The following is a 21,108-nucleotide window of genomic DNA, read 5'->3' as shown; positions in this document are numbered from 1 at the left end:
AAACATACAGCTCATAGAAGTTCCATTGGTAAAGGTTTTGTACTCTCTCAATGGTGAGTATGTGAAACCCCACCGCGGTTTTCTCAAAATGGGCCTTAATGTCTTTGTATTCAGCTGTTGAGCTTGGCAACAAAACTATCTGTGAAGACATAGAAAACCCCCTCATAAGCTCATTCATAATAATACATGCTTCTAGACAACACAGAATGGTTTTGCATGCTACACCATCTTTCCTGAAGGATATAATTGCTGGTCTTATTTAAACAAGTTTATCTGATCATTCAATGTAACATCCCATCCACAGTGAACATTAACACAATGCATGTATGTTTTATGCTTTTTGGATGTTTGTCCATTACCTCAAAGCCGATCCCAGGCAATCGAGACTGGTCCCAGTAAGGTGGCACAATCAAAGTGTTGGTATTAGACATGCTTAAGGAAGAAGTGAGGGGATACAAATTGTCATCAATGATCATATTGTCCTCATCATACCACAAAGGTAGCTAATACAAATCTGGAGACTCACTCAAATATCACCCTTGGTGAACCAAAATTTAATTACATAATCTTGCCCAGATTATTTAAATGTAGTATTTTTTTTTTTAGAAAATCAATATTTCAGTTTGCCGTATTTCACTCTTACCAAATTGCTCTCTGAACATCTATGGGAGATTTGAAGATCGGACGTCTTCTTACCAGTCTTTGGGTGTGTGAGCTCTTGTTACTCTGGATCATGTCTAAAAAATAATATATTTCTCAGTTCAGAAAGTAAAGCAGGTAGATACTAAAGCAGGTAGATAATATCAGCCTACCTTCCAAATTGACTTCATAGGTGTGTCGTCCAGCAGTGAACTCATACACTGAGCCAAGAGAGGGATCACTGTACACCCTCTCTAGTTCCTCCACAGTCTTAGGACACACACACACACACACACACACACACATACACACACACACACATTAGGGATACTTTCGTCTTTTCTTTGTGCCATATTAGAGGGTGAAATTAGATATCACTACATACTGATGACCAAAATGCGTTCCAGCATTCATCCTTTTCTTCCCAGTACCAAGCCCACTCGGTAGCAAGGACAGCTTCTGGTTGGTCCAGGGAGGAAACTGTAGCAAGTCGCCGAACTTTGCTGTGACCGCGGATCATGAGGATAAAGTTCACTGGTGGTATTCCATGGCTAGGGCATAAAAACACTTTCAAGGCTTTTACTTCATTTTTACACATTTTGTAATTGTCTCACAGTTTAAAATAGATACATACCTCTCGGTCTTTGCTGGGTCACAGTAGTCTCTCTCAATGCCCTCATTGTCTGGGATACATGACCAACCAAGTCCATTCTCCACCTCCCATTGATATGGCATAGTAGAATGGACACCCATACACCTATCTTAAATACAAATCAATATCAGTGCAATAAACCTTGCTGATTAAGTTTGGGAAATTATAACATACATTTTTGTCAAGACTGTAAAGAAGAATTTATATCACAAATGGTGCATTTCCACTGATAATACCGCAGTGTTATACTGTACCTCCTTGAAAGCAACGTCCAAAAATGAAGCCATGACAAATTTCTTTTTTTTCTGTGAAAAATGTAAGATTTCACATTTCAATATCAGATTAGGTTGCAAAGCTTGCAAGTTTTTTAAAGACTATATGAAGTTAAAGTGCAGAAATACAGTAACAGAAACAATGCATTACCTTCTAGAATCTCAATGATTATGTAAATAGACCTTCAGAAAGTATTCATACCCTTCGACTTGTTCAACAATTTGTTGTTACAGGCTGAATTCAAATTTGTCTAACTTACACAGTAGTGTAATTTATCTAACTTACACAGTAGTGTAATTTATCTAACTTACACAGTAGTGTAAATTAACTAACTTACACAGTAGTGTAATTTATCTAACTTACACAGTAGTGTAATTTATCTAACTTACACAGTAGTGTAATTTATCTAACTTACACAGTAGTGTAATTTATCTAACTTACACAGTAGTGTAATTAACTAACATACACAGTAGTGTAATTTATCTAACTTACACAGTAGTGTAATTAACTAACTTACACAGTAGTGTAATTTATCTAACTTACACAGTAGTGTAATTTATCTAACTTACACAGTAGTCACACCCCTGAGTCTATACCTTGTAGAAGCACCTTTGGCAGCGATTACAGCTTTGAGCCTCTCTGGGTCTCTAAGAGTGTGCAACATTTACCCATTATTCTTTTCAAAATTCTTAAAGTTCTGTCAAATTGGTTGTTGATCACTGGGTGTATTGATACACCGTCCAAAATGTAATTAATACCACACTCAAAGGTATATTCAATGTCTATCTACCAATAGGTTCCCTTCTTTGCGTGGCATTGGAAAACCTCCCTCGTCTTTGTGGTTGAATCTGTATTTGAAATTCACTGCTCGACTGAGGGACCTTACAGATAATTGTAGGTGTGGGGTACAGCGATGAGGTAGTCATTCAAAAATCATGTTCAACACTATTATTGCACACAGAGTGAGTCCATGCAATTTATGAAAAATTGTACTCTAAAACTTATTTGGGCTTACCATAACAACGAGGTTGAATACATATTGACTCAAGATTTTGAATTTGTAAAATTTTATAAAAACATAATCCCACTTTGACATTATGGGTTATTGTGTGTAGGCCAGTGACAAAAACATCTAAATGTAATCAATTTTAAATGCAGGCTGTAACACAACTAAATGTGCAAAAAGTCAAGGGGCTTGAATACTTTCTGAAGGCACTGTGTATCCGTTGTGGCAAGTAGGCTCAAAATAAATGGGTCATTCGACAAATAGTGACTTTAATGTCATTTAGACAATACGTCTGTAAATAAACCACTCAATTTAACAGTTGGATCACATACATCTACAATCTAACTAAACTAAACCATGTTAAAATTCCAATAGCAGTGTTTTTTTTCTGAAAATCTCTATTTTAACCCACTTGACCCCAAGATCTACCCATGTTTTCACCATCATTGTAAAGCCCTAGTTATTTTGTCATTTTTGGGAAAGTAAAAATGGAAGATTTTAGCTTATTTAATGTGATTAGTAAATCATTTACTAGGTTTAAATTCAACCTTGTAATGCGAACTGGACTCTCGTTTTAATATGGTAAAACTATTCCTTTAAAAAGATGTTTTTCAAAACAAACACTGAATATTAATAGTTAAATCATAGTTAAAAATCTGGTTCTACGCTTTGGCTATTTTCTGGTGTTTTGAAGTGGAAAACTGAGCATGTAATACGTCAACCCTGTTACCCATAGATAGATAGGCTTAACAAGTTCAAATATTGTTGTTAAGCTTGCATTCAATTTCCCCTCACTGTTACATAGAACAAGCTTCCAATCCCCCAGTCACAAAGTTAATTATGGCTGATTTAAAATTAAATTGTCAACCTTGTTGACTTGCCTAGTTAAATAGGTTACATTTAAAAAAAATAATAAATAAAAAATTGTAATGGTCAATCCTGTCACTTTTATTGAAATATATTTGACAGATTACACTACCCAAAACACACTCTAATCTAGGAATGAACCAAATATTTATATTTAGCATTACTAATAATGTAATGAATGGTTTTGTAATTATGTGTAAATGCATTAGCTAGGGAGAAAATGAAACAATATTTTGATAATGTCCCAAATTGGGGTCATTTGCAGCACCTTTCATGCTTTTACGAAATAGGTAGGTCTGTAGCAAAGTCTCAGCATATCCCATGGTATCATTGGTATTCCCAGTGATCTCAATCTCTCTTTTGTCCGCATCCTCACGTATATGAATATGGCAAGCCATGCTGTGTGTAAAGAGACAATAAGAAGAGAAATAACAACAGGTCATTCACTCACCTGTTTTTTTTGCCATTACATTTTTTTTTTGCATGCGCTACAAAAGTCTGTATGTGTTCGCTAATACAGGGCTAGTAATGTGTGTATGTGTAGGACCCTCGGCTATGTGTAGAATCCTCTGTAAAACCCAAAAAGGGTTTTGCATGGAACACAAAAGGGTTCTACCTGGAACCAAAAGGGTTCTACCTGGAACCAAAAGGGTTCTACCTGGAACCAAAAAAATGTATCCTATGTGGACAGCCAAATAATTGTTTTAAGGTTCTAGATATATTACTTTATCTTGTACACAAAAAGAGTGATAAGGTAAGCCTCAAAACAAGAAGTGAGAATGCTTACCTTGTAGTAGCTAGTAAGTTAGTGTGCTCTGAGACTATGACACTTAGAATATGCTGTTTATATCGTACAAGGAAATGGCAAAGGGTTTACCGTAAATTACCATAAGCCAAAGCATTATTAACTATCAAGGGGCAATGTCCCTGCACTTTGCCCTTTGATGGAAGGAAATAACGAAATACCTGACTCATCCCTCTGACTCCTGACTCTATAGTTTGTCAATTTCTTCAAATGTAGGTGACACATATACAGTATTGGCTAAGGTAGTCACCAGGACCTGGGTTTGAGTCCAGGTCAGTACCCTCTGAATTAGTTACAATGTGTACCAGAAGTGGGATGGAGCTGCTGGGAGGACATGAACATTGTTTCCCATCAGTACATGCACAATAGACTTAAGAGTAAAGCGCAGGCACTCACTGTCCAAAGGAAGACCGTAGTGTAAGCAGCGACAATTAAACTTAAAGACGTCATTTTTGAACTTTTCCTGTTGAGAAGCGATATCCCAAGTTTAAATAGTGTTTTGTAGACACAACTGCAAACTTAAGACATAGGGCATTTTAGGAGTTGGTCTGATGATATGAAGTGATGTCATTGGCCTCCCACCTTGCTTGAGGAACAATAATCCCCCCCCCCCCCCCCTTGTGTCAGGTCATGTCATGCCTTTTGTTAAGTAAATCAGGTGTTAAATAAGGTGAAAAGGAGACTGGATTAGAACTTTAATAACTATTGCATTCAGAAACCTATTTTATATTCAAATTCTGAGTTGAAATGTAGTACCCATATTGTATTAACGTCATTGCCTAGAAATGACATTTACAAACTTAAGATAAAAACAATCGTTTAATTTTAAACTTTGTTTATGTTCAGATTTGATATTTAACAATTCATTCCTAACAGTCTAAAGAATATCAATGTTTTAAATGCAGCCTATTAATTTGCTTTTCTGTATCAGAATACTTAATTCTATGCACACCATGTCATGATCATACCTCGCCCAAGATAAAGAAAAACCAACACTAGAGTGCACACAAATCAAATCGTATTTGTCAAGCTTCGTAAACAACAGGTGTGACCTAACAGTGTACGGCAGCACGGCAGAGACAGATGACTGGTACCAGCAGACCACATACACCTGGATGAACTTCCAGGGCAAGAGAGAGATGGATGGGCAGAGCTCTTCAAGGCAGCAGGCTGTGATGGAGAGGCACCCAAGCCTAGTTCTTAAACTATTCATATATTCGACCCAGCACAATTGGAAGCATCCAGGAAAGAGCGGAAGAACTGTGTGCACAAAATCCCTGATGTCTGAAGAGGATTAACACAGGTGCAGTGCCTTCAAAAGTATTCATACCCCTTGACTTACTCCACATTGTGTTAAAGCCTGAATTCAAAATGGATTAAACTTGTAATGAATTCTCAGAGAGAAAAAGTTGTAGATTCATGAGCAGAGCGTGGCAGATGTTTATTACACCTTCCCAGAAGGGAGGAAGAGGTCACAGGCCATGGTCAAACACAGGTAGGCAGTCAAAAACAAACAATCTCACAACCATACAAACAGAAAGAACTGAACTAAATAGGGAGCTGATGAGACCAGGTGAGAAACGAACACAGGTGAAATCAATGAACAAAAATTAAAGACAGAGCTACGTTCAAGAACACAAAGAAAAAGAACACAAGGTTGACTAAGAAAAGTACATTACAAAACTGAGATTGTGTTACTGATCTCCATACAATACCCCATAATGTCAAAGTGGAATTTCGTTTGTAGAACATTTTAGAAATGTATATAAAAAATAAAAAACTGAAATGTCTTGAGTCAATATGTATATAATACCTTCTGAAGGCACTGTACATGTCAATAGACAAAACTGATGCCACTGACAGCAGTGGACTGGATACAAGACAGGCTGCCAACTCTGGCCCGCATTACTTCTCTTTACTTGAGGCTCCCCACCACCTACAGTTGAAGTCAGCTTTTATTTAATCACATTCCCAGTGGGTCAGAAGTTTACATACACTCAATTAGTACACTGCTCAAAAAAATAAAGGGAACACTTAAACAACAATGTAACTCCAAGTCAATCACACTTCTGTGAAATCAAACTGTCCACTTAGGAAGCAACACTGATTGACAATAAATTTCACATGCTGTTGTGTAAATGGAATAGACAAAAGGTGGAAATTATAGGCAATTAGCAAGACACCCCCAATAAAGGAGGGATTCTACAGGTGGTGACCACAGACCACTTCTCAGTTCCTATGCTTCCTGGCTGATGTTTTGGTCACTTTTGAATGCTGGCGGTGCTCTCACTCTAGTGGTAGCATGAGACGGAGTCTACAACCCACACAAGTGGCTCAGGTAGTGCAGCTCACATTAAATCACATTAAATTAACATTAAATTGTCTGGCAATGTCTTTGGTGGACATTCCTGTAGTCAGCATGCCATTTGCACATTTCCCTCAACATTTGTTGCTCAGAAAACTTGGGAGGCCAAATAAAAGCACTCAAGGGCCAAATTCTGTAAAGTCACCGCGTTCCAATTTAGCGCAATTATCAGTGTCCGAATCTGCTATTTTGAACCTGTGTATGAGTGTAAAGAGCTACCTCACAAGCTGTTGATACTATGCGTTTAGAAAGTTAAGACATCACAGCACAGTTTAAAAATATATGGCACATAGAAATAAAGAGGGTCGTCTACAGATACTATAATTGGGATGGGTTGAAGTAGCTGAAGGGTGGGATTAAAAAGCTCATGATTGTTTTTGGTAATATATCTATTACCAAACTATATACTGTATAATGTTTACCGGAGATGTCTGAGTATTATCTATCCAAAATAGAATGTGTATATACAAAATAAAATATATATTTTATGTTAATGCTGTGTATTAAAGTCCCATATGTGTGTGTGTAACGTGAGTAAATTGTATATGTAACAAAATATGTATATATATATATATTTTAATGATTGTATCTTACTCAGCATCCATTGATTAACCTAAGCATGTGCAGTGGGGGTCAACTCCATCCTTAGTAAGTTCTTACTAAGCCTTCGTGAAAAAAAAAAAAAAAAAAAAAAAAAAAATCACACCAATGACACATGTTGACAAAAAAAGATGCCCCCAGAGATGGGGTCAGAGCCAGGGTCAGCCATACCAGCGTCCCTGGAGCAATTGGGCTTAAGTGCCTTTCGAGGGCCCATGTATTCACCAAGGCCTGGTCAGTCGTCATCGTGACAGAAACAAAAGTATATGCCACATGGCCAACTAAACATACAGAATAAACACTGACAACAATTCATTGGGATTTTGCTGGGAAGTACCGTTTGGTTGGACAACGGGATTTGGCTGGAGAGTAGGGTTTGGTTGGTGTTACGAATCCATTTTGGCCCGACAGTCTAGGGGGGGGGGGGGGGGGGGGGGGGATGGTAACGAGACCGTAACATAACTCATACAAATTACAATAGTGAAAAAGTAAGAGTGAGAACGAAATAACCACAGACAACTAAATTACCGTCAAACACTCATGGTTTATTTGAAAACACACGGTAATGGGGGGAGCAGGAAAAGGGGCTGAGCTGGACCCAAGGAAAGAAATAATAAGTATCCAAAAACACCCCTGAGCTAGACTAGACTACTTCACCAAGAGCTAACTAACCAAGAATACAGTGGGTGGTCCGCCCAGTTCTAACTAGTGTTTTTATACAAAGTATTCCTACGGGTAATGTATGTCCATGGGCGACTTATCTTGGTACCCCCTTTTCCCACCGTCAAACAAACACCATAACAAAACCAATACTCACCAGTGGGGACAAAGTGACATGTAGTTGCAAAAACCAAGATATCTACATACAGATGACATTGACAGAGAGATTGCGCTACAGAGAGACTGAAACACAAGAGATTGAGCTCTAAAGAAAACAACTGACAGGGTTTTTAAACCAAGGGAAAGGGAATGTGATTGGGTAAGAGAAAAGGAGCAGGTGTCTTCTGATTAGCGACTGATTGATGACTGATTGGGGAATGATGATTGCCACCTGTGAGAAGGGGAGAAGGAGAGAAAAGAAATACACACACAGAATACTTGTATCTGTAACAATTGGACAATGGGATTTGGCTGGGTAGCAGGGTTTGGTGGAGAAGAATTATCACTGTACTCGGGGTAAACGTGATACTTTTGAAAAACTACAAACATTTTGGGGTCTTGAATGTTGTCCACACAGCTGTCATAGAAGCTGGATCCTCCGGTTTCTCATAGATGGAGTTTCCCACAGTGTAGTCTCCCACCAGCACCTGACAAACAAACATGGACCTCAAACCTGACTGACTGGTGAATCTGTGTGAAGTACTGAGCATCCCTAGCAAAGTAACTTCCTGAAAATTAGATGTATTAGACAACATTTAGCCCAGTGTTTAAAATATATGCTTTAACTTATTAAATATTAGCTATGAATTGCCTATGTTCTTACTGACAGTAAGGGATAGGATATTACAAGCTTCATTAAACCAGTTGGACATTTTCCTATGTAAGAATATGTGACTGGCCATTTATCCATTGGGCCTACTCTATGATAGTCACTGGCTTTGTTTGTGCCAACAGTTATTCATTTGTTAAACATTGAATGCACAATATAAACTACTATACTGGCATCCAACCTTTTCCAAATGAAGTTCCATTTGTGCCACATAGCCTCCAGTCAAAGTTGTTTCTGCAAATGCTGTCAACATGTTTGGAGTCAGTTCCATGGAAAAGCTGCTTCTCATTGATGCTTGTCCCTGAGGATTTCATCTGATCTCTTTGCCTAAAAAGGAATATACTTTGGTCAATCAAAACCCAACTAAAGAAAAAAATGAAATAACTTTGAATTTTAATATAACTGCCTTTAAGAAACCTACAGCACATAGAACTTCCATAGACCAGGGTTTTGCACTCTCCCCCCTAGAAAATCAATCACTGATTGAGTTTGCCATATTTCACTCTTACCCAGTAGCTCTCTGAACATCTATGGATGATTTGACATCGGACATCTTCTTACCAATATTTGATTGTGTGAGCTTGTATTTATCTGGATCATGACTAAAAATATGTATCAGTTCAGAGAATTAAACAGGTGTACAAAAATGGATGAGTAACCTACAGACACAACATACAAGGTACTCTCTATCAACAATGACATCTGACTATCCTGTGAGTTTCAGATGGGACAACATGTTTCATTGTTCAATCTTTAGTGTTCTGCAAACCTGTTTTTATGACCAGTATTTTAACTGTACTGTACCTAAGCCATACTGAATCCACATTTGATATGCCTCTCTTCCAAATAGGCTTCATAGGTGAACCGCCCAGCAGTAAACTCAATCGCTGAGAAAGGGATGCTTGTACACCCTCTCTAGGTCCTCCACAGTCTTAGGAGACACACACACACCTTATTTTCTTTGTGCCATAACAGAGGGAGAAAGTAGGTATCATCACTACATACTAGTGACAAATATGGAGTCCAGCCACCATGGTTTTCCTCCCAGGTCCACTTGGTAGCAAGGACAGCATCTGGCTGGTCCAGGGAGGAAACCGTAGCAAAGTGGTGAACTTTGCAGTGCCCAAGGGTCCTGGTGATAAAGTTAACCAGTGGTATTCAAATTCTTATTTAGAATGACGACCTACCAAAAGGCAAAATGCCTCCTGCGGGGACAGTGGCTGGGATAAAAAAATAAAAATAAAAATTTAAATAAATATATAGGACAAAACACACATCACTACAAGAGAGCCAACACAACACTACATAAAGAGAGACCTAAGACAACAACATAGCATGGCAGCAACACATGACAACACAGCATGGTAGCAACTGTAGGACATATAAACATCTTCAATGCTTTTATTTAATTTTTACACATCCCCATTGTCTCACAGCATCCTAACAACACATTATGGACATGCATACCTCTGGGTCTTTGCTGGGTCACAGTGGTCCCCTTCAACCCCCTCATTATCTGGGATACGTGACCAGCCACGTCCATTCTCCAACTCCCATTGATATGGCATGGTAGAATGGACACCCATACACTTGGCTTAAATAGAAATCAATATCAGTTCAATAGATCTTGTTGATTTAATTCTGGGAAATTAGAACATTGTGTTATTCAAAATACTGTAAAGAATCATGTACGGTGTGAATGGTACATTTCTACTGATAAATCACCAATGCTATGAGTTGGTAACTGAGTTGGATTGAAAACCTCACTCCTCCAGCCACACCACTGAATGCCTAACTTTTCAGTGTTGCAACATGCTAAGAAGTTGTCAAGTGGGCCATCTCGTGTGTTTGCAAGACAGAGGATCTGAGATCACAGACCGTGAGAAAGGAAGCTATACTGTTAAGCAAACAGTTACTGTACCTGAGACACTGAGAGCAGTGTCCAAAAATGAAGTCATGACAAATAAAAAAAAATCTATGTAAGATTTCACATTTTAATTTCACATTAGCTTGCACAGTAAGCTTGTCATTTATTTGAAGACCACATTAAACCAAAATGCAGCAATACAGTTGAATCATTTATTTATGACATTCTAAACTCTCAACAGTTATGCAAGTGGCCAATAGGTTCAACGTAAAGGTTTATACAGTATTTCACAATAATGATTCTGTGTATTGCATTACCTCATGTGGAAATGAAATATTATTTAGATCATTGCCAAAGTTGGGCACATTTGCTGAACCTTCCATGATGTTGAAAAATTGTCAACTCTGTTGGTAAATCTCAGCAAGTCCCATGGACTTTCTGTCCCATTGTAGGATAAACAACTACAGGTATACTGTGTAAAGAGAGGAGGAGGAGGAGAAGAAGATTCACTCCTCCTGCAGCCATTGGATAGGCTATAGTCTAATTTACTATCACTTGCCCACTGTAGCCTACTATTACAGGTTAGGGTAGCTTACTCATCTACGCTCTTACAAATTAAAAGGTTCCAGTTGGAACCAAATAAAGTTATTCAGAGCGATTCCATAGGGGAATCATTTTAGGTTCTCTGAAGAACATGACATGGGATGGTTCTTTGAAGAATCATTTTTGAAATCAATTTAAGGTTCTACAAAAAAAAACTTGTATGGTTCTTTGTGGAACTGCACTGATAAATGCAATTGGGGGTTTTAACACTGGAGGGTGTTGAGCATTATTTGCATATTTCCCATGGTGCCTTTCGAGTGAATTTTAGAGTTACCAGTATCATCCATGACTGTTTGCTAGTGACAGAGAAAGGGTTGTTACATTCATTCCTGTTCAGTCCTGTGACCTTCACCAAGTGAGTTCCTAAGTGAAAATGGTTTATGAGGTGTTTTTAAAGGAAATGCAACAAAACTTTTCCAAAAGAAAAAAAAAAATCATTAAAACACCTGGTTCAGTGGTGATGGCACCAGAGCCTCTCACATTTACCTGTGACTACCCCCCCAGCTGATGCTAGAATAACCCCTGCTTTCTTCTCAGATCACGTAATGCTGACGTGCACCCTTTCACTAACTTTGGGTGTGACTGTAGGAGGAGGGCCCTGGAAACTGAACTGCTCCCTTTTAGAAGATGATAGAGTAGTTAGTCAGGGAGCAGTTCAGCCAGTGGCAGACGCTACAGGACTTCTTTGACACACAAGCACAGTGGTGGGAAATGGTGAAGGGTAGGACGAAGACCTTCTTTAGAGAGATAAAAAAGCAAAGAAAAAGATTGATGCATGGTGGGACTGCAGATGCGACTGGAAAGGTATTTTAATTCAACAGGGTTTTTATTATAACCATGAAATTGAAGTAAAGAAAGAGATGGCATTTTTAGCAGTACAGAGGAGCAAGGGGGTTGTTTTAAGAAGTAAAGGAGTTAGAAGAGGGGGGAAATTGCACAAGGTACTTTTTAAAAGATGATAGCAAGGTTAATGACAGGGTGCAAAAACAAAGATAGGGTTTTAAAGACAGAAACAGAGGGAATCCATGAAGTAGTTGAGGATTTTTATGGGGAACTGTTTGGGGTAAAATATATGTGTGAGGAAACTATAGGGGAGGTTTTAACATGCATCGACAGGACTATACCAAATGCAGACAACCTCACAAAAAACTTGACAATGACAGAACTGGACAATGGACAAACATTTTAAGAGGGGAAAATCACAGGGGGAGGACGGCCTCCCCTTGGAGTTTTATCTGACCTTTTGAGATGTTTTATCCAACAAACTTCTGACTGTTTTTACAGACTTTGAACAACTCAGACTGCCTGACAGTTTTAGAGTAGGAATCGTGAATCTTTTACAAAATAAAAATGACAGGACTGACCTGAAACTGGAGACTGATTACCCTTTTAAATTGATTGTAAACTTTTTACTAAGGTTTTAACACTCAGAATGTCTTCTGTTTTAGGGGAGATGATCCTTCCAAACCTGTGCCATTCCCAGAAGGAAGATCACAGACATCCCGGTACTGATCAGAGATGCCATCTGTTATGTAAAAGACAGAAACATGGGCCTTGTCCTAAATTTTGATTTTGAAAAAGCTTTCTTTCAGGTCTCACACCAGTACCTCTTCAAGTGCTGCAAAAAATGGGCTTCCTGGAAAAGTTCCTATCTGGGTGGGACTGCTGTATGGGGATATCACCAGCAAAATCCTTGTAAATGTGCATCTGTCAAAAGCAGTGGGAGTACACTGTGGCATTGTCAGGCCTGTCCATTATCTCCTCTTCTGTTTGTGGCCCTATATTGAACCACTGGCACAGGTCTTGAGAAGGGACCAACGGATCAGTGGGCTGGGTATCCTGGGGAGGATGACCACCAAGTGTGTTTTTTTTTATATGGACGATGGCAACATTTTATTCACTGACCTTTTATCCATTGACAGGACTGACTGGTATGGACCAGCCTCTGGGGCGAGACTGAACAGAGACAAGACAGAGGCCCAATTTTTCAAACCATGCGCAGACCCAGACTTGACCAGACTACCACTGACTGTTAAAACGACGGACATAAGGGTACTGGGTGTAAAGTTTGAGCGGGAAGGAGGAGGGAGTGGAAACTGGAATGGGATTTTAGGGACAGTGAGACTGGGATTTTGGGGACTTCGACAGCTGACTTTTGAGGGAAAGGTTTTAATCATTAAGGCTGTGATTTTGCCAGGGCTTCTATTAATTAGTTCTGTTTTTTCCCCCCAAGAGCAACATTTTTAGCCCTGGACCGGATGCTGTTTCACTTCCTGTGGGGAAGCAAGTGGGAGAGGCTGAGTAGGGAGGTGGTCAAGAGACCCAGGTCCAAGAGGGGGGGGGGGGGGGGGGGGGTTAAAGGCTTGCCTGACCTCTTCTTGTTCCTGGGCAGCCACTGCACAGCGTTACACCTTACTCTTGCCACCTCCCTGGTCAACAACAAGACCTAGGCCCTTGCACAATTCTGTCTGGGATCTGATCCCAGTTGACCTGCAAGCCTCAGTCTCTTTCCTGCTCCCCTACACACAACGTCCAGCTCCAAAGGTTTATTAGACATTTTAAACTGGAAAAAGAGGCAGTCACTGTTTTAAGTAAACATCGCTCTCGTCTCTCTTGTGCAGGAGCGGGAACCAGTGTGTCCAGTGCGCGAGCTTGCTATAGGCGAGCCCACAACGGTTTGGTGCAATGTGGCCCATCCTGCTCTGCTGAATCGGCACCGGGACCTGTCCTGGATGGTCACCCATGCGCACGTGCCCCCGACCGGGCTGCGGCCAAGTGGAGTTGGTGAGGCACTTGCTCTGGGAGTACAGAGCCGCCAGGGACCTGGGAAAGTAAGCAGGCCCACTGATCTCCCCGTGTCTGCCAGCAGGGGAGGGCCTAACACCCCAGCTCATGCTGTATGGGGTGGGCCGAAGGCCTATTCCACCGAAGGCCTTCACTAAGTTCTGGCCCACCCTCACGTGTCTGATGGATGCACTGTGGTCCTCCCACAACCTGCTGGTAGGAAAATGGGTTGAGACCACCCCCCAGGGCAGTGGCCTTAGTAGCCACGGAAGCCCTGGGGTGGTAAAGAAGGGGGCCTCGACCCCAGGCGAAGTGTCCCCCACAACACCTAAGGTCCCGGCGGCCACGGGCCTAGGGCGATGCGTCTGGGGAGGGATCTCCTCTTGGCCCCGAGGGAGAGGAGGGTAGTTGATTCAGAAGAGCAGAAGGAGGCGAGTTTGATAAGGACTCACCCGTTCCCGTACAAAGGACTGAAGACAGCTTTTCAACAAATCAAATCAATCAATGTCTTAAAAATGTTTTACTTTTGTTAAATCATTTGTGCACATTTTAAATGGCTTTTTACAGATTGGATTTTTACAAGAAAAAGTACTTTTATTCATGTTTTTTTTAATTTTTTTTAAATGAACAACTTGTACTTTTTAACAAATGTAAATGTAATATTCAATGCTAGTTTTAATGCATCTTATGCCGTTTTTATATATACAAAATGATGTAAAAGAAATTTGAGCTGTTTTTGAAGGAAAATGCTCCAATAAAACTTTTTCAAAATATATATATTTTTTTACATAGTTATTTTGAAGGCCTTAAATTTACCCTAGTACAGTGGCCTGAAACGAATCACATCAGGCCTGCAAGTCACATTATGCTGGCTTTCAAAGTGATGTGTAAACATTTTTGTTCAACCCTAACTTGTATTCAGAATGATTGTCAGGGTTGTGAAATTTGAATTGAGACTACCTAAAACTTCTAAACTGGAACAACCAATTCAGTAATGGTTGCAAAAAGTCCAAGTAACAGATTGGATTAGTTTAGAAAATAAGTGTTATTCATAACTGGGGTAGCATAAGATCAATTACATGCAAAAACATAGATATTGGAATATAAAATCTACCTGCAATAGAGCATGCCGGGAAATATAATGATTAGCGTGGTTTTGGTTCAAGTATGGTTATTAACACCAACATGAGGGTTATTTTACACCACACCACACCAAATTTCTAACTATAGGTAATTAACCTCCAAACATTTCAAGTACCTTTTAGAATTCTGATGAATCGTGGATGCCATGTCAAGAACTCCTCACTTAACTCCAAGGTTATTTATTGGGCAAGAGTTCTCCAATTAACCTTAAGAGCTGAGGAAGAACCATTTAAGAACCTTTTTTTCAGTGCACTTTGGACAGGCAAGATTGCACTACAGTGTAGGTAGGCTAGGTTGATCTCCCCCCTCACTGTAGTGGTAGCATCCACTTGACCTACAGACTTAGAAATCACTCTGTTTTTCCTACAAATCACACCAATATTTCAACTTACATTTTCTAAACAGAAAAAGGTATATTAGAAAGTTGGAAAAACACTACCAAAATATACATTTTACAGGTTAGACATTTTTAAATAAGAAAATGGAAAACTATATAATTTGAAATAGTGGGTTGGAAAAATTACAAAGGCTTGAAACTAAAAAATGTGATTATTCAATTTGACTGCTGTATTAGCTCATTTGACTGACTCTAATCATGTTGCTGAGTGGGACGGCCACTGTGGCATAACTTGGGATGAACTTCCGGTAGTAACCGGTCAACCCTAGGAAGGCTCGAACCTGCTTCTTATTTACTGGTTTTCGGCCATCCTCTAATTGCCTCCACCTTCTTACGTTGGGGTTTGATTAACCCTCTTCCCACGGTGTATCCAGATACTCTGTTTCCTCTAACCTCACGTAACACTTGGCAGGGTTCGCCGTGAGCCCTGCCTTCCTAAGGGTGTCTAACACTGCCTGAACCCGGTGTAAGTGGAATTCCCAATCTGGGCTGTAGATCCCTACATCATCTAAATAGGCTGCGGCATACGCTTGGTGCGGTTTTAGGACCTTGTCCATTAGTCGTTGAAAGGTGGTTGGGGCCCCATGTAAGCCTGACGGTGTATTGAAACAAACCGTCAGGGGTTGCAAAGGCTGTTTTTTCTTTGGCTCTCACCATTATTTGACCAGGTAGGCTAGTTGAGAACAAGTTCTCATTTACAACTGCGACCTGGCCAAGATAAAGCAAAGCAGTGCGACACAAACAACAACACAGAGTTACACATGGCATAAACAAGTGTACAGTAACACAATAGAATAAAAAAAGAAAGTCTATATACAGTGTGTGCAAATGGCGTGAGGAGGTAAGGCAATAAATAGGCCATAGTAGCTAAGTAATTACAATTTAGCAAATTAACACTGGAGTGATAGATGTGCAGATGATGATGTGCAAGTAGAAATACTGGTGTGCAAAAGAGCAGAAAAGTAAATAAAACAATATGGGGATGAGGTAGGTAGATTGGATGGGCTAATTACAGATGGGCTATGTACAGCTGCAGCGATCTGTTAGTTGCTCAGATAGCTGATGTTTAAAGTTAGTGAGGGGAATATAAATCTCCAGCTTCAGCGATTTTTGCAATTCGTTCCAGTCATTGGCAGCAGAGAACTGGAAGGAAAGGCGGCCAAAGGAGGTGTTGGCTTTGGGGATAACCAGTGAGATATACCTGCTGGAGTGAGTGCTGGGTGCTGGGTGTTGTTATCGTGACCAGTGAGCTGAGATAAGGTGGAGCTTTACCGAGCAACGACTTATAGATGACCTGGAGCCAGTGGGTCTGGCGACGAATATGTAGCGAGGGCCAGCCGATTAGAGCATACAGGTTGCAGTGGTGGGTGGTATATGGGGCTTTGGTGACAAAACAGATGGCACTGTGATAACTGGATACAGTTTGCTGAGTAGAGTGTAGGAGGCTATTTTGTAAATGACATCGTCGAAGTCAAGGATCGGTAGGATAGTCACTTTTACTAGGGTATGTTTGGCGGCGTGAGTGAAGGAGACTGTTGTGAAATATAAAGCCCATTCTAGATTTAATTTTGGATTGGAGATGTTTAATATGAGTCTGGAAGGAGAGTTTACAGTCTAGCCAGACACCTAGGTATTTGTAGTTGTCCACATATTCTAAGTCAGAACCGTCCAGAGTAGTGATGCTAGTCAGGCGGGCGGGTGCGGGCAGCGAACGGTTGAAAAGCATGCATTTAGATTTACTAGCATTTAAGAGCAGTTGAATGCCACGGAAGGAGTGTTGTATGGCATTGAAGCTCGTCTGGAGGTTTGTTAACACACTGTTCAAAGAAGGGCCAGATGTATACAGAATGGTGTTGTCTGTGTAGAGGTGGATCAGGGAATCACCCGCAGCAAGAGCGACATCGTTGATATATACAGAGAAAAGAGTCGGCCCGAGAATTGAATCCTGTGGTACCCCCATAGAGACTGTCAGAGGTCCGGACAACAGGCCCTCCAATTTGACACACTGAACTCTGTCTGAGAAGTAGTTGGTAAACCAGGCGAGGCAGTCATTTGAGAAACCAAGGCTGTTGAGTCTGCCATTAAGAATATGGTGATTGATAGAGTCGAAAGCCTTGGCCAGGTCGATGAAGAAGGCTGCACAGTACAATCTTTTATCGATGGCGGTTATGATATCGTTTAGTACCTTGAGCATGGCTGAGGTGCACCCATGACCAGCTCGGAAACCGGATTGCACAGCGAAGGAGGTTCGGTGGGATTCAAAATGGTCAGTGACCTGTTTATTAACTTAGCTTTTGAAAGACTTTAGAAAGGCAGGGCAGGATGGATATAGGTCTATAACAGTTTGGGTCTAGAGTGTCACCCCCTTTGAAGAGGAGGATGACCGCAGCAGCTTTCCAATCTTTAGCAATCTCGGACGATACGAAAGAGAGGTTTAACAATCTAGTAATAGGGGTTGCAACAATGGAGGTGGATCATTTTAGAAAGAGAGGGTCCAGATTGTCTAGCCCAGCTGATTTGTATGGGTCCAGGTTTTGCAGCTCTTTCAGAACATCTGCTATCTGGATTTGGGTGAAGGAGAAGCTGGGGAGGCTTGGGCAAGTAGCTGCGGTTTTGGGTAGCTAGGAGGAAAGCATGGCCAGGCGTAGAGAAATGCTTATTGAAATTCTCGATTATTGTGGATTTATCGGTGGTGACAGTGTTACCTAGCCTCAGTGCAGTGGGCAGCTGGGAGGAGGTGCTCTTGTTTTCCATGGGACTTTACAGTGTCCCAAAACCTTTTGGAGTTAGAGCTACACATTTCTGTTTGAAAAAGCTAGCCTTATCTTTCCTGACTGACTGCGTGTATTGGTTCCTGACATCCCTGAAAAGTTGCATATCGCGGGGACTATTCGATGCTATTGCAGTACGCCACAGGATGTTTTTGTGCTGTTTGAGGGCAGTCCGGTCTGGAGTGAACCAAGGGCTATATTTGTTCTTAGTTCTACATTTTTTGAAAGGGGCATGCTTATTTAAGATGGTGAGGAAATTACTTTCAAAGAACGACCAGGCATCCTCGACTGACGGGAGGAGGTCAATATCCTTCCAGGATACCAGGGCCAGGTTGATTAGAAAGGCCTGCTCGCAGAAGCGTTTTAGGGAGTGTTTGACAGTGATGAGGGGTGGTCGTTTGACCGCAGACCCATAGCGGATGCAGGCATTGAGGCAGTGATCGCTGAGATCCTGATTGAAAACAGCAGAGGTATATTTGGAGGGCAAGTTGGTCAGGATAATATCTATGTTGGTGCCCATGTTACTGATTTAGGGTTGTACCTCTTGAGTTCCTTGATAATTTGTGTGAGATTGAGGGCATCTAGCTTACATTGTAGAACTGCCGGGGTGTTAAGCATATCCCAGTTTAGGTCACCTAAGAGAATGAACTCTGAAGATAGATGGGGGGCAATCAATTCACATATGGTGTCCAGGGCACAGCTGGGAGCTGAGGGGGGTCTATAACAGGTGGCAACAGTGAGAGACTTATTTCTAGAGAGATTCATTTTTTTTAAATTAGAAGCTCGAACTGTTTGGGGATAGACCTGGAATGTATAACAGAACTTTGCAAGCTATCTCTGCAGTAGATTGCAACTCCTCCCCCTTTGGCAGTTCTGTCTTGACGGTAAATGTAGTTGTGGATGGAAATCTCAGAATTTTTGGTGACCTTCTTAAGACAGGATTCAGACACAGTGAGGACATCAGGGTTGGTGGAGTGTGCTAAAACAGTGAGTAAAACAAACTTAGGGAATAGGTTTCTGATGTTAACATGCATGAAACCCAAGCTTTTTCGGTTACAGAAATCAACAAATGAGAGTGTCTGGGGACACACAGGGCCTGGGTTAGCCTCCACATCACCCGAGGAACAGAGGAGGAGTAGGATGAGGGTACGGCTCAAGGCTATCAAAACTGGTTGTCTAGTGCATTGGGGACAAAGAATAAAAGGAGCAGATTTCTGGGCGTAGTAGAATAGATTCAGGGCATAATGTACAGACAGGGGTATGGTGGGGTGCGTGAACAGGGGAGGTAAATCCAGGCATTTTGTGACGATAAGAGAGGTTGCACCTCTGGACGCACTAGTTATGCTGGGTGAGGTCACCGCATGTGTGGGAGGTGGGATGAAGGAGGTATCTGAGGCATGTTGAGTGGGACTAGGCGCTCCGCAGTAAACTAAAACAATGATAACTATCCTAAACAACAATATACAAGGCATATTGACATTCGAAAGAGACATAAAGCAATCACAGGTGTTGATTGGGAGAGCTAGCAAAGACAACAGCTAATCAGCTAAGACAACAACAACAGGTAAAATGGCAATGAATGGGCAGAGAGGGTCAGTTAACTACACACAGGGCCTGAATTCGAGGCTGGGGCCGACAGATAAACAAAATGGAGTACCGTGATTAATGAACAGCCCAGCAGGCATCAGCTATGTAGCCAAGTGATCATAGGGTCCAGTGAACAGCAATAGATGAAACAGGGAAGCCGCTGGGTAGTCGTTACTACCTAGCAAGCGGGAGACACGGCGTTTAAAGTTAGCAAGCAGGGGCTAGTAGAAGCGCCAGCTCCGACAAAGGCCCGTTGAGGGTACAGTGGATGGAGTTACGTCGGCAGACCAGTCGTGGTGGAACGGCGGGGCTCCTTGTCGACAAAGGGTCCAGGCCAGTTGGCGAAAGAGGTATTGTAGTTGTAGTAATTACGTTTGCTAGCCGGGAGATGCACCTGGCTCGCGGCTAACTGGTGCTAGCTTCGGGGCAGGGGCGTTAGCCACTATAGCCACTCGGTAGCAGCCAGCTAGCAGCGATGATCCGATGCAAAGGTCCAGAGCTTACGGCAAGTATCAGGTGGAGTAGTGGATTCTAGCTGTGTTGGGGAAGAGTCCGGGAGGCATCAGCTGAGTAGCCGAGTGATCACTGAGCAGGCCGGGAGGTGGACCTGGCTCATAGCTAGCGTCAGGGCTGGGCCACTCGGTGGCAGCTAGCTAGCTGTGATGATCAGGAGTAATGGTCCAGGGCTTACGGCGGGAATCTGGCGTTGTAGTAGAGAAAACAGTCCGATACTGGTAGGGAAACAATATCATGAGCCGTAAACTCAGTTCGGCCAAGTACCTCTGAAAACACATCTGTTTTTCTGGATCAGGGTCTTTACTTCCTCTACTTGTGCTAGGGACAGAGTAGGTGAAATGTTTACTTCGGTCTCCTGAGTGGGTGTGGGGTACGTGACCATTAGTGTTTCTCTCTCTCTCCATGCTTTTAACAGGTTTTAATATGATAGATCTGTTCCGGGGGCCGTCGACCTGGCTGTCAGAGCCGATAATGAACTTATCCTATTCTCTCCAGTACTTCATATGGCCCTTTCCATGTGGCTAGTAGTTTGCACTATCGTGGTAAACAGCACTAACACCTTATCTCCCAGTTGAAATTCCCTCAGGGTAGCCTGCCAGTTATAAGCGTGCCGCTGGTGCTCTTGTGCTTGTCTCATGTGCTCTCTGACGATGGGCATGACTGTGGCTATCCTGTCTTGCATTGCCGTGATGTGCTCTATAACGCTAGTATACGGGGTGGATTGGGGCTCTCAGGTTCCCGGGC

General features: G+C 41.5%; 1 long non-coding RNA gene across 1 annotated transcript; it reads right to left on the bottom strand.

Moving 5' to 3' along the window:
* Nucleotides 1–660: 660 nt before the first annotated feature.
* On the bottom strand, nucleotides 661–1,186 carry LOC129838870 (uncharacterized). Its single transcript, XR_008756918.1, has 3 exons — nucleotides 1,025–1,186; nucleotides 813–909; nucleotides 661–737 (listed from the first exon to the last, which is right to left on the bottom strand). It is a non-coding gene; the product is annotated as an uncharacterized LOC129838870 (long non-coding RNA).
* Between the last annotated feature and the right edge of the window lie 19,922 nt (nucleotides 1,187–21,108).

This window comes from Salvelinus fontinalis, chromosome 39 (genome assembly GCF_029448725.1).
Source record: "Salvelinus fontinalis isolate EN_2023a chromosome 39, ASM2944872v1, whole genome shotgun sequence".
Lineage (NCBI taxonomy): Eukaryota > Metazoa > Chordata > Actinopteri > Salmoniformes > Salmonidae > Salvelinus > Salvelinus fontinalis.
This window is presented reverse-complemented; position numbering and strand designations above follow the sequence as displayed.